The 13,371-nt window shown below is 57.9% G+C and overlaps 1 protein-coding gene across 3 annotated transcripts in view; it reads left to right on the forward strand.

Moving 5' to 3' along the window:
- ARHGEF17 (Rho guanine nucleotide exchange factor 17) overlaps nucleotides 1–13,371 on the forward strand; it is a 139,831-nt gene that overhangs the window by 67,839 nt on the left and 58,621 nt on the right. The window lies entirely within an intron of this gene.

Genomic DNA, 13,371 nt, shown 5'->3' on the forward strand with positions numbered 1-13,371 from the left:
GGTGGCGCTGCGTGGAAAGCAGGCGCTTGGGGCCGAGGCTGTTTGTGCCTCCGTCTCATTGCTGCTAACAACGGGGGCAAGATGGCAGTTCTCCCTGCTAATGTTGTCGATGCCAGGCGTGGGGCTAGCCAGCCGCCCTTCCTGGGGGTTGAGAAGGAGAAGGATCTGCTTTTGGGGGGTCCCAGGATCCTCTTTCCCTCCATAGTCAGCCCACATGCAGCTTCAGGAGCCAGCGGGGAGGTGCTGGGGTCCAGGATAGAGGTCCCGGGGCCACGCTCGCTAAGGGCAGGGCCTCCACAAGTCAAGGCACATGCCTCTGGGTGTGGAGCATGCATCTCCTGAGTCCTTCCTCCCATATATTCGCCCCCTAGCAGGATGCAGGCCCCCCATACTGCAAGCTAGCTCTGCGATTCTCTGTGGACATCCCCAACATCCTGCGCAGCCCCAGGCAGGCGCCGGGGTGTCAGCAATTCAGGACACGTGTCCAGGCGACATCAGCGTGTGGGGCGGGCGGCTCGGGGACCGTGGGAGCCTCTGCTCCAGCCCGGCTCTCTGTGCTCGGCCGCCCCGGATGCGTCTTAGCCGTGCGCGAGCACTCTTCCATGTTTTGCTGCTTTAATGATTTGGAGCATCGTTAACCCTTGCGGTCGCAGAGCAGGGCACTGCACTGAAGGCCATCTGCATCCCTGAGACGGCCGGTGTCCTCAAGGAGGTGGGGGTTGGACTGAGCCTGGGGGTAGGGTCATAGTGGTTCACAGAGGCCGGAGGGCATGAGCGTGTGTGTGTGTAACCCTCAGTTGACTTCTTCCCCCATGTCTGCCACAGATTCCATGCACGACCTTGGGCAAGTCACTTCCCTAGTCCCTGTACCTCAGTTTCTCCATCTGTCCAACCAGGACAATTTGGTGATGTCTGGGAGGACCACTGCCCCGGCATTGACAAAAAGATCCCTGGAGCCGGCCCCGCTGGGAGCCAGCAGGAGTGTCTCACTGGCAGCTGCCCGGTGCCCCTCACTGGTGGCACGTGGCAGGTGGAGGTTTCACCTTGGTGCACACTCTCGCTCTGCATAGGGGCCGTGCAGTCATGGGGGCTTGTTGGGTGCACCCGGCAGGATAACACCGGGGACAGAGAGGAGGGCCTGAGCCCCATTCAGAGCAGGGGCCAGCATGGAGCCCGGGCCGGCCTCGGCCCCCATGCACACGTGGGCTCCTGAGGCAGCGCCCAGCCCCATCGATCGCGTTTCCCCATGACTCAGCCAGCCATGAGCTGCTCTGCAGCTGCCCACCCTCTGGTTGCTATTCTTGGTGCCGTGGTAGCCCCCACAGCCGCCGAGGGGCCAGGCTGTCCGGTGGTGTAACGCTGCAGAGCTGCCTGGGCTGGCGTGTCCCCGCAGGTGGGCTGGCTGGGCGTGGGGGGGGGGAGCAAGGGGGCCGGGCACTTGCAGTGGGACTGTGCTGTCTCAGTGGGCATGCGTGAGACTCGTCTCCTCTGGGAGGGGATATTCCCTTGCAGGAATCAGGCCCTGCAGTGCCAGGCGCTGTACAAATGCAGCACCCCAAATGGCTCCTGCCCCAGTCTGCTTGCCGGCAGCTCTCAGATGGCTGGTTCCCTCCCGGCGGGGACGGAGGTGGGTCCCAGTGCTGAGAGAGGGCACAGCTCAGGCCTAGCAGCAGTCTGGGTGAGGGGGATGCTGGGGAAAGAGGCCAGGGCCTGCCACTCAGCAGCTCTGCGGCTGGTTTGGGGCAGGGAGAGAGCCTTTTGTGGGCACCGTCAGTGGGCATGAGGCTGTGAGGCCTTGCTGAGACTGCCTAGCAGCCTCGTACCCACAGGGAACTGAGCCTCTGGCAGGCTAGGCGACGTCCCCAGGGTCCCACAGGAAGGCAGTGGCAGAGCTAGCTGTTGAATTTGAGAGTCCCCCAATCCTCTCCCTCTGCCAGCTGGGCAGCAAGGCTGCCTTTGAGCTGTCCAAAAGGACCAAGCAGGAGGATTTGGCCGTGGGCCCTTCACTTCACAAGGTGTTGGAGAGCAAACCTCCACCATACTGCAGGCCTGCGGCCCCTAGTCAGTGCAGGGCACGTATGCGTGCAGGTGAGACTGCAGGGGGAGGGGACATGGGCAGCTATCCCCTGCCGTGGGAAGATGCTGACAGGCTGCCTGGGGCAGATGAGAGAGCCCTGCCACGTCTGACCCACAGCTTCAGGGCGGAGGTGCCACACTAATTGCAACCTGGCATACTGCCCTGGAGTGGCACCTCTGCCCCGAAGCCTCCCCCTCGGGCTAGGCTGGGTGCCCAGCGATGCCAATCGCCCTGAGCTTTGGGATGGGGGCATCAGTCCCACTTAGGGGGCAGCTGGATTCATTGAATAGTAGAAAACGAGGTCTGGAAGACACGTCAGGAGGTTGCATCTAGTCCAACCCCTGCTCAAAGCAGGACCAGTCCCAACTACATCATCCCAGCCAAGGCTTTGTTTAGCCGGGTCTTCAAAACCTTCAAGGATGGAAATTGCACCACCTCTCTGAGTAGCCTTTTCCAGTGTTACACTACCCTCCTTGGGAGAAAGTTCTTCCTAATGTCCAGCCTCAACTTCCCTTGCTGCAGCTTGAGCCCATTGCTCCTTGTCCTGTCATCTGCCCCCACTGAGACCAGTCCAGCTCTGTCCTCTTTGCAACCCCGCTGCAGGGAGTTGAAGGCTGCTATCAAATCCTCTCGGTCTTTTCTTCTGCAGACTCAATAAGCCCGGTTCCCTCAGCCTCTCCTCATCAGCTGATACCCAGCTCCCAAACCATTTTGATTGCCCTTTGCTGGACTCTCTCCAACTTGTCCACAAGTTGGATTGGCCACTTGCCGTGGCGGGGGGCTGGCAGGTCGTGCTGGCTGGGGGTCTAATGTGACCACCAAGAAAACCAGGGTCCCAGGTCTGCTGTGAAGCTGTTCCCCAGCAAGGTGCCTCCTCTCCCTGCCGAGGCTTCGGTGCTGTGGGCATGAAGAAGTTGAGAACTTGAGGGCCAGGCTCTGCTTGGTTTTGATTTGGGCAACACTCCTTCACGCCCTCACCTCCAAAGCCAGCTTTGCAGAGCACAGGGCCTTGCCCTTGGGTGATGCTCGTGACTCACCCTTCCTCCAGGGCACAGGGCCCGTGTGCATGGACTGGCATGTTCACAGTGTCATGCATGCACCGTACGGCACTGATTTTCATGGCTGAACAGCACTCCCTCCAGCCAGCCCCCTGCCCCCTGACCCCTGAGTTTCCATCCTCTTGGGGATGCTGGCCCTTGTTGTTCACCGCAAGCCCCCTCGTGCTCCCACCCCGCCTCCCCCATTCATCCAGCCTGGGTCCAGGTGACTTGCTGTGACCTCCTTGTTTACGTCCCATGTTTGGGATTTGGGACTGATGCCCTGCCAGCTCCCCAGGCTGAAAGGTCTCCCTGTGGGGCTTCCTCTTGCTGTTTCTCTAAGTCATGGCCCTGTGGACTGGTGTGGTGTGAGTACCTGAACCCGGCATCAGCGGACCTGAGCTGGCATGAGTCTCGCCCAAACAAGGAAGCCGCAGCAGTAGGGCTGTCAGCGCTTGCTTCAGCCACCGGAGCAAGCGCCCTGAACCTGGGCATGCTGATACCCATGCTGCCACCCAACTCCCGCCGTGGCTGGCTGGTCTCTGTTGGCCTGCAGATTTGGTACTGTGCAGGCACAAGAGACGTGGTCTCCCTGCCCTGCCCTGTCCTGGAAGGACCCCATCACACAGCAGGGAAGTGCTGGGTCTCCAGCTGCACCGCTCAGTTCTGCTATAGCAGAGAGCTGTGGCCATGGGACAGCCATGGTGTAGAAGCCGAAGGCTGGGCATCGGGAAAGTGGTGTATTAAACCCTGTTCTGCCACTGACCTCCCAGGAAGTGACTCTGCCACTGTGCCTCAGTTTTCCCATCTGTGAAATGGGGCTAATTGCTTACGCCGAGCTCTGCAGAGGGAAAATGTTGTGTAACTGTGACGCAAGGTTCACACGATACCTGTCTCTGCTAGCAAGCAACCTATGACCCGCCTCTTAAGAAACTGGACTGAGGCCCAGCAAACTCATTCAGCTTGAATTCCCCAGCAGCCCTCAGACAGACATGACGGCTGGTCACCTCCTGACAGGGCCGCGGAGCTGAAGGTGCCAGCTGGATCAGCTGTTCCCCTTCAGCTGCCTCCTGACAGCTCTCATCCTGCCGTGCCCAAAACCAGGACACTGCTTATTGCATCGACCAAATCTCTCTCCTTGCTCTTCCCCCGTCTGCCTGTATTCATCCAGGCCCTCCTGGCTGGGACTGTCGGCTGTGCGGGGCAGGGAGCATCTTCACCTGTGCTCGTACAGCCCCTAGCGCAGCCTGCGACAATGCTGCGAAGAACAATAGCCGCGTCCTGGAGCTTTCCTTCTCTGCTGCGCTTGCCTTTTGCCGTGGGGCTTTGAAACCATCTCTTACAGCTGCACGAAGGTGGAAGGGGATCTCTGAACGATCCAGCAGCATTATTAATTCATGGCTTCCCTGCTCAGCCCCGAGCTACAGCCAAGCACTTGTTTACCGCAGGCTGTTCAGAGGCAAGGCAGGTGGGGGCCATGGATGCAGGAGCAATTCACCGCATGCTGGAAGGGGATGGGGCTTTACCCTGCCGCAGTCACTTGCCATGTGTACGCTCTTCCCGTAGGATAAACCGCGGTAGTTTTAGCCCTTCCATTATAGGGGTAAGTTACCCCAGTTTGGTTTCCACTTACCCGTGGGGGCAGCCAACACATAGGAAAGCACCCCCCACCCCTTTTCACCCCGTGGTAAGTGGTTCGTGCGTCCATACTTGGAGCGTCGGGGGCTCGGGGGAGAGAAGAGATGGGTTTGGTGTGAAAAGCCTGGCTCAAGCGTCACTTCAGATCCTGTCTCAGATGGCAGCCGGGGAACCGCTGCCTGTCACATTGCATCCCTTTGTTCCCATGGCGATGTAACCAGGGATGCATCAGGATTGCTAAGGGAGTCAGGAGAGTGCGTACGGGCTGAGCGGTGCCAGCCAGGGGCTGTATTTGGGTGAGGGCTCTGTGTTGAGTGCCCTCCCACCCCCACCAGTGCAACCAGTATGGCACAGCGGAGGTGGTTAGCGCTGTTCCACCCCAGAGGTGGCTGCATTTCAGAGGTGGGGATGGGGTATTTTCAGAGCCATCCAGGGGGGCTAGAAGAGACCAGACACCCCCGACCCCAGAAGCAGACGGGGTTCTGTGCACTCATCTCTGCAGACGACGCTGTGGGAGTGGAGCGTACTCCCCACTGTCGGGGCTGTTTTGGCTCACATCCTGAGCCGCGAGGATACCTGCTGCTTCCCCATCTTCCTGGCAGACACATGACGGCCCCTGACAGCATCCAGCTCTCTCAGCGTCCAGGACCAGGGGGGAACAAAGCACCCCAAAGACGGCCGAGTTTGCTTCAGTGCTCCTGCTGGGGATCTGAGCCCGGGGGCGCTTCCCAGCGATGCTCGGCTTGGAGGAGTCAAAGTCACTTGGGCTCCTCCCAGCCAGTGCCTCCTTTCTGGTCTGGTCGATGGAGAGTTTGGAAGAGGTTGACCAGAAGGTCCCAGGACTTGGTGGGGCCACATCTCGGGTGTGCAGAAAACAAAAGGCTCTTGGGGAGGCAGTTGGGGGTTTCACGAAACCCTGTGCTCCAGGATTCAAGTTGATCATTGTGTATTAAAGACGGAGGTGAGGCCTGACGGGTGGGGAGGATCACTCCCTATGTGCCAGATGTGGAGTGATCACACCTTCCTCCGAAGCATCTGGTCCTGGCCTCTGTCAGAGACGGATCTGTTTGTTACGTGGGCACGGATGCTGGACAAGGGAGCCTGCGCCCCTCTCTGTCCCCGTCCCCCCTGATTACAGAGGCTGGTGATCTCCAGTGCAAAGCAGGCCACCCCCAGTCAGCCTAGGGTCACGATGTCAGGCTCCTAAGAGCACGGTGCCAGACCAGAAGATGTGTGGCACAGTTGGCAGGAGCTTAAATTGCAGCGAGAGAGATCAAAGTTGGATGTCGGGAGGAGCAGTCCAGCACCAGCAATCTGACACCAGAACAGGCCAGCGAGGGGGCAAGGCACGTGCTGGGATTTCTGCACTGCTTGCTCCTTTGCCAGCCCCTGTGCCTCAAGGTGGGGCCTGGCACGAGCATGTCTCACACGTGCTATCCAGGAGCAGAGGGAGACTGCATCTGTCTAGGCAGCCCTGCTAGTGGGCATGTGGCAGAGGGCTGGGGATATTGAGCTCTGTGGTTGCAGGCTAGGCTGGGCTTCCAGCCCTAGCGCTGAGCAGGGTGGGGTGGGAGCTGGTGGGGGAGGCAGTGGGTCTCCTCTGGGACACCTTCTTGCCTTGCTCCACTGAGCGGGCGATTTGCTGGTGCCTACTAACACCACAGAAAGGAGAAGAGACTGCCCCACTCTGCCCATTTGCTCCCACAGGAGGGGGCAGGTAACAAGTATACAGCTACCCTTGCTCCTGCATGCCCAGCCAGGTGCCAAGGGAGTGGTGCTCCCCCAGGTGATCTGTGCTCATACGCACACATGCAAGGGGAAGGTGCCTCTGCAGGATCTCAAACCCCTGCTTAAATTAGGCACCAAGGGGCTCTTTTTCTCTCCCAGCCACATGCCACTCCATGCCGCAGAAAGCTGCCCTCTGGAGAGCATCTGCCTGGCTGAGTCACAGGGCTGGGACAGCACCTTCTAACATTAATCCTTTGATTAGCCCTTTGAATGCAATTCATCCACTAATTACAGCCAATTAGCCCAATGGCAAGTGGCTAGATGAGCCTTTTATAATTAAGGACAGGCTTGCGCCTAGATAGTAGCCCCACTCTGATGATGTGTGCAGTTGCAGTTGGGACCCTGGGCTGTGCTCTGCTGGGACCCAGGAGTGGGGACGACGGGTCTTTGTGCTGCTGCTTCTGGTGTCTCTGGTTTCACTGCAGCCTAGTGATGTTGGCTCTGCGGTCCTGCAGTGCTCCTCGCCAGAGATAGAGAGGCTGTGCGCCAGCCACACGCCAGCTTGGTGTTTGCCTTGTGTTCGTTGCACCTGGTCTGTTCTCCCCCTGTAGTTGAGATGCTAGGTTCAAAGGAAAGTAGGGCTCACAAGGTCATCCTGTCCAGCCCCTGCTCAAGGCAGGACCATCCCTGATGATCCCCGAGATCGTGTACACCCCTCGTGGCTGCTCTGCACTGTCCAGGCTGGCTGGACCCAACATTTCAGCACTTTGCTGAAAAAGGGCTCTGAACTGCCCCTGCTGCATTCCTCCCAAGAGGTGGCTGCATTGCAGTGGTGGTCACGGCCTGAGGGAGGGAGGGGCCTTGCAGCAGGCTCCGAAGAGCTGGGTTATTCCACCACCCTCCCTGCTGGAGCAGAGGGGACAGCAAGCCCAGCTGCTGGGCGGAGGAGGCTGGACCGGGTGCCTGGTCATGGAGCATGTAACGGCAGCGGTGGGGACTCTCTTACCCAGGGACCCCACCAGCCCTGCGTCCTCCAAGTACCTCCCAGCCTGTCTGTGTGACCCCGGGTGAGGCTCCTATCTTCTTGGGATGTCTGTTCCTCATCCCTGAGATGGGCATGAGGACCCTTTTTTCTGTGCCAAGGCAAGCTGGTTACTGCACTATGTAGTGGTCAGCATGGGACCTGATATCAAGGTGCTTCATTCACCCCTCCAGGTGCAGCCACTTCTGGGGTGAAACAGGACTCGGACTAAGGGAATTTCAGGGCACAGTTGATTCTTGCCACCACATCACAGGGGCTTGGGACTCCTAATGCCTGCAGGGGCCTGCGTGCTTAGGACAGCACCACTGCCGTAGAAGGACCCAGCCCATCCCTAAGGGCATCCTTGGAAGTCTTTCACCTAAACACGCTGGCTGCTGGGATGTGATGTGGAGCTGGCTCCCAGCCTGAGCTGCTGTGGGGGAGCCATCTCTGCACTTTAAGCATCATGAGGCTCTTTCCCTCCTGACTTATTTTGTCTTAATGCATTTCCATTCCTTGGGCACCCAGCTCTGTGGATCTTGCCACGCCGTGCCTGCTCGCCCGCATGCTGCTGGCATTGTTCTCCTTGCGTCACCGTGTTGATGCTTTAGGGTTTCACGAGCGTGTGGGAAGCAGATTACACAAGAATATAAAAACTGCCATTTACTGGGTCAGACCGTAGGTCCATCTTGCACAGGCTCCTGTGTCACACGGGTGCAGAGGGGATGCTGAAAGGGACGGTGACTTGGGTCTGACCAGGGTTTTTTCCACTGTTCCTCTCTCAACTTGGAGCCTCCAGCATTTAAGGCCCAGGCAGTTCTGCATCGGAGGCCGCACCCCGTGCTCGATGCCCCTTTCCTCCAAGAATGTGTCCAGCCCCTTGGTGAATGTGGCTCAACTCTCTGCTTCCACCGCATTTGGTGGCAGCGCGTCCTCACTTTAATGACACGGTGTGTGAAAAACCGCCTCCATTTGGTCACTTTAAAACTGACTGCTTACTCGTTCGATGTTTGGTGTCCGCTAGTTCTTGCAATGCGAGAGGCAGTCCATAATAAATCCCTAGTGACTTTGTCATTGCCATTTAGTATTTTGTAAACCCTGCTCATGCCCCTCCCTCAAACATCTCTTTTCTAACCTGAACAGGCCTGGCCTCTTTGGTCTCTCCTTGCACACACATACCACTCCTGGTTCGCGGGAGCTTTCTCCATCTTCTGTAAAACCCACACGAGCCCACTTGTGTCACGAGAGCTGCAGGGATGCACCTGAGATCAGACGGAGGCTCAGCACGCTGCCCAGGCACCCCAGCGCAGCCTGTATCGTCCCACCCCGCCATCGCATCCTGTTGGAAACCTGCTCGCCAGTCTCGGTTGTTTGTCCTCATCGTGCCTACGCCAGCAGGGCCCCTGTGCCTCCGCAGGTGTTGCTAGGCACTGCTGTAAGATGAACAGCAAATAGCTCTGGCTTCCCAGTGCCAGCCATAGAGCAGGGCTCCTCTCAGCTGGTGTGCATTGCCACGGATCTTCATTTTCATAGGAGCATCAGCCTGGTAAGGGCCTCTGAGTTCATCAAGTCCAGTCCCCTGCATTCGCAGGAAGCCCTGAACCAAGGATCTCCCCAGATCCCTGCAGCCAACCCTTGCGCACAGCTGCAAGGAATAAAATCAGAGATACCAAGAACAGCCTCAATCAGACCAGTGGTAAAAGCAAGGGAGAGGAGGCACTGCCAGGGCCCTGTCATTGCTGCAACAGCAGTTCATATATGCTGATCTGCAGGAAAGGACCGTGCCCTGTGTTACAGGGGATTGAGGAAACCCACCCCCAGCCCTGGCCAGTCTGACCTAGGGGAAATTTCTTCCTGGCCCAGATTTGATGACCGAGCAGACGGGCGAGACCCGGGCTCTTTGGAGCTGTGGACCCAGCTGTGATCCGATGGAGCCAGCATGAACGTGGTGCGACTCCTCAGTTGTTAGCAGAGGTCTGCAGGAGTGAAACCCAAGAGAAGATGAGCCGCGAGTCCAGGCCGCTGTGCATCGGTTTCTCGCCATGCAATGTTAAGTGAGGAGAGCAAGAACAAAGCAAGTTGCTGGAAGGGACATTGGTGAGAAACCAGGAGCCCCTGTGTTGGACCCAGGTCTTTTCCAGATGGATCCCTTTCTTTCTGTCTTAGCAGCCCCGGTTTGGGAAGGACCTCACGGGTCATCTAGTGCAACCCTCTGCGCAGAAGCAGGAGTTATTGCAGACAGATCCCTATCTAGGGCTTCTTCCCAAAACCCTCCGGCAAAAGAGGGTCACCACCTCCCTGGGGAGCTTCTTCCTCTGTCCCCCTGTTCTTGATGTGAAAAGGCTTTTTCTGATCAAAGTTGGGTTTGATGGACCTTAAGATCATGCTTCGAGCCAGAAACCAGGATGCTTAGGGAAGGGGGAGAGACAACTGGTGCCTCAGGTGGCTCAGCAGTGCTGACTCCTGTCTTCTCATGTCTGCAAATGACCAAGAGTCACAGTGGAAGAAGTAAGTTGAAAGTGCAGTGGGTGATAGCAGGAAATAACGCCGGGGTGCCTGTCCCTATCCTTGGCGCGCGTGTGTGGTGAGGTTCCTTGCCCGGGTGTGTCACTGTGTCGGCTCACAATCAGCACTGCTTATTAGGCGGCGATCGAGCTGGTGGCCTGTGTCGTGCTAGAGAGGGTGCTCAAGATGTGACAGTCCTGCTTCAAGAAGCAGTGGAGAGATGAGGAGAGGCCAGGTGGGAAGGTGGATGCAAGCAGGACCTGGGGAGAGAGCAGTGTGGGCAGGCAGTGTGAATGAGCTGGCCTCTGGAGAGGCAGCTGATGGGGAAAAACTTGACTTATAATAGCGCTTCCCAGGCTGTGTCATTGGCCCATTTTACAGGTGGGAAGACTCGAGGCACAGAGCAGCAAAGGAGTTTGCCAGGGTCACCCTCCAACTGAGTTGGGATTTGAATCCAGACCTCCTGAATCCCAGCCCAGCGCTTTGTCTGCTACGATGCGCTGCCTCCCTGACAAGAGGGGCAGACTACTTGTACGGTGGGCACTGGGGATGAGAAGGCAGCGAGACAAGGGCTCTCAAAGGAGGGCTGCAGGTGGAGCGAGGGGCTCGTGCCTGCAGGAGGGGGCAGGTGGAGGGTGCAGAGGACAGTAGACTCCGGGTGGAAAGCGGCAGAGGGATTTTGGGGGTGCTCACCGCTGCTGGGCAGCACAGTAAGTCTCCGTGTCGGATAAATCCATGTGGGAGAGGGTGGGAAGCTGGGAGTCAGGCTGGTCTGAAGGCATTGACAGCCGGGCCCCGGAGGAAGGATGGCAGAGAGGGCTTGGGGCAGCGGGTGCCAGCTCGGTCGAGGAGTAGCCCGCCTTGCCTCAGTCTCCTGCTGCTTGTTTTCACCGACCGCTGGGCAGAGTCCCGCAGAGCCGAACCTGGGGGGCACGCGGGCAGTGGGGCTCCCTGCAGACCTGGGAAGGGGCAGAGAGGGCCGGTGGGAGAGAGAGGACAAGGTGGAAGCTGGCACCTGATTTTCAGAGGTGCTGGGCCTCGGCTCCACCGGTGTAGCGGGTGCTCAGGGCCCGTGTGCTTAGCTGCAGAGAGCTCTGGAGGTGGGACTGAGGAAGCTGCCCTGCTCAGAGACACACGGCGCTTGCTTTGAATACTCCACCTACGTCGCAGGAAAACCAGTGCTGCCGTCATCTCAGAGCCGCCTTCTCACTGCTCTTCCCCAGCCCTTTCACCACGGGCCCGCGACGGTCATACCCCATCCCTCCCGCTGGCACTGGCTTGGGTGGTGTCAGTGCCAGCACCTCTGGCCTTGATGTCGGTGTCCACGTGGCTGGGGGCGGAAGGGGCTGTGCATTGTTGTACAACAGGGATGCCTCCCCTGGCTTCTGCTGTCAGCACCAAACTTTGCGCACGTGGCAGACTCTGTTCCTGCCGCCCTGGGAGGAGGGTCCGGCTTGGTCTCAGCTCAGCCCTGCTCCTGCCATTCAGTCTGTGTCGTGCAGGCGCCCCCAGGCCAGTGCTGGCATATGCTCTGCTCTCTGGGTTTGGATGATCAGAGAAACTCAGAGCAAAACTCAAGCCAGGCCCCTGCTGCAGGAGAGGCTTTGGTTTGGGGTCCTTTGGATTCACACCTGGAGCCTTGGCACAAGCCTCTCTCCGCACTACTTCTCCCACTGCTTTTTTCCAGCTACCTCTTGTGTCTGACTGCTTTCCCCTTGCTCGCGTTTCGTGCTGGGGAGAGCGGGAATATAACGCGATCCGTGCTGCGGGCGTCTCAGCTGCAGGCTCCCATCTGCACTCTCAGCTCCGTGCCTGGATGCTCAGTTGGGTCAAAGGTCTCTATGGGCTGGCACTGGCATGGCTGGCGTCGTGTCTGGCCACGGTGACTGAATGAGCAGGTCCCCATTTACAGCTGGGCCGTCTGGGTCTGCAGCGCAGTCACCTGGACGCCTCTCTGAAAGCTCTTGCAAAGGACGTCGCTTTGGGCGAATGCATCTTTGGTTGCAGCTGCAACGGGACTTCATCACACGGTGCGGGCATGTCGGGATGCTTCCATGCGGGTTGTTTGCCGTCAGAGGTCTGGTCCATTGAATGCTGTGGAAAGGTCCAACTTGACCACAGTGGGCTGTGGGTCAGGCCTGCGGCCCCCATTGCTAGCAGTCAAGCTGTTGAGTAGTTTAATAAGCTCTTGATTCTCTTTCATCAGAAGCCACTTCAGAGCTGGTCACCACCCCTAGCTGCTTGTGGGTCCCTGCAGCGAGGCTGTGGTCTTTGAATGGTTGGCTTCAGATGTGGTCGCAGACTCTCCGGGTGTTGCGTGGCTGGCCAGACCGTGGCTTGGACATCCAGCACCGAGCAGCTGGCCTTTAGTCGGCTACAATTAAATCCTCCCTCCCGTCCCCTGTGTGGAAACCTGTGCCCAGAATTTACCACGGGCAAGCTGGTGTTTCATGAGTAATGAGCATGCCGTGCTGGAAATGTCAATGCATGTACCAGTGATGCAAAACTCCTTCATGTCCTCCAGACACCCCTGGCCTAAATCTCACCCCTTCTTATCTGCCTCAGCCTCTAAATGTCCTTGAGGAATTATTTAACACCTCCTGTCCTGTCTAAGTGTAATTGGATGGGGTAGTAAACGTGCACGTATGACTACAGGACAGACTGAGTGTGGCACAGGCCTTCTACTGCCTATGATGTTTGGCTAGACCGAAGCCTTACCTGGATTACTGGGCCCAGTTTGGGGCACCTGCTTTAACAGGTGTAAGACCAATAAGAGATTTTGAAAATCAGACCTATGGGAAAAGGGTGAAGGAATTGGGTTGGTTTAGTTTAGAAAAGAGAAGATGAAGGGCAGGATGTGCTAGGAGTCTTCCAGGGTGTTCAAGCGCGTTGTTGGTGATGCCGGATGGTTGTTCTCTTGGTCTGCCCAGAGCAGGACTGTAAGTCGCTGCTTCATTGATAGCAAAGAAGGTCTTGGGTAGAGATCAGGAAGCTCTTTGTAGCTCTAGGGATGGTGAATCTTCGAAACAGGACTGAAATCCTTGCCTTCGGGGGCTGGCTGTGTGCATGTGTTAAAAACAGATCCCAGAGACCTCTCAGGGAGGGTCTAGGTGCCCATGGTCCTACCCTGGAGCAGTGGGGTGGACAATGTGGCACTTGGGGTTCCCGTTCCTAATCAGGCCACATTCACTGGCAAGCAGGGAGGAAAGTAAAGCCAGCAGCAGACAGGGCTTTCCTGGGGCAGCCAGGACCCATAGTAAAAAAGAGAAAGGTAGAAGGAGATCTGTTGGGTTTCCATGTGAAAGAACAGCTCACGCCAGTTGACTTGATGGCATCCCTCTAAGTTAGCAGTCCCCAAATGTTTT

The sequence above is a fragment of the Crocodylus porosus genome, unplaced genomic scaffold, assembly GCF_001723895.1.
Source record: "Crocodylus porosus isolate Cpor-Errol unplaced genomic scaffold, CroPor_comp1, whole genome shotgun sequence".
In the NCBI taxonomy this organism is placed as follows: domain Eukaryota; kingdom Metazoa; phylum Chordata; order Crocodylia; family Crocodylidae; genus Crocodylus; species Crocodylus porosus.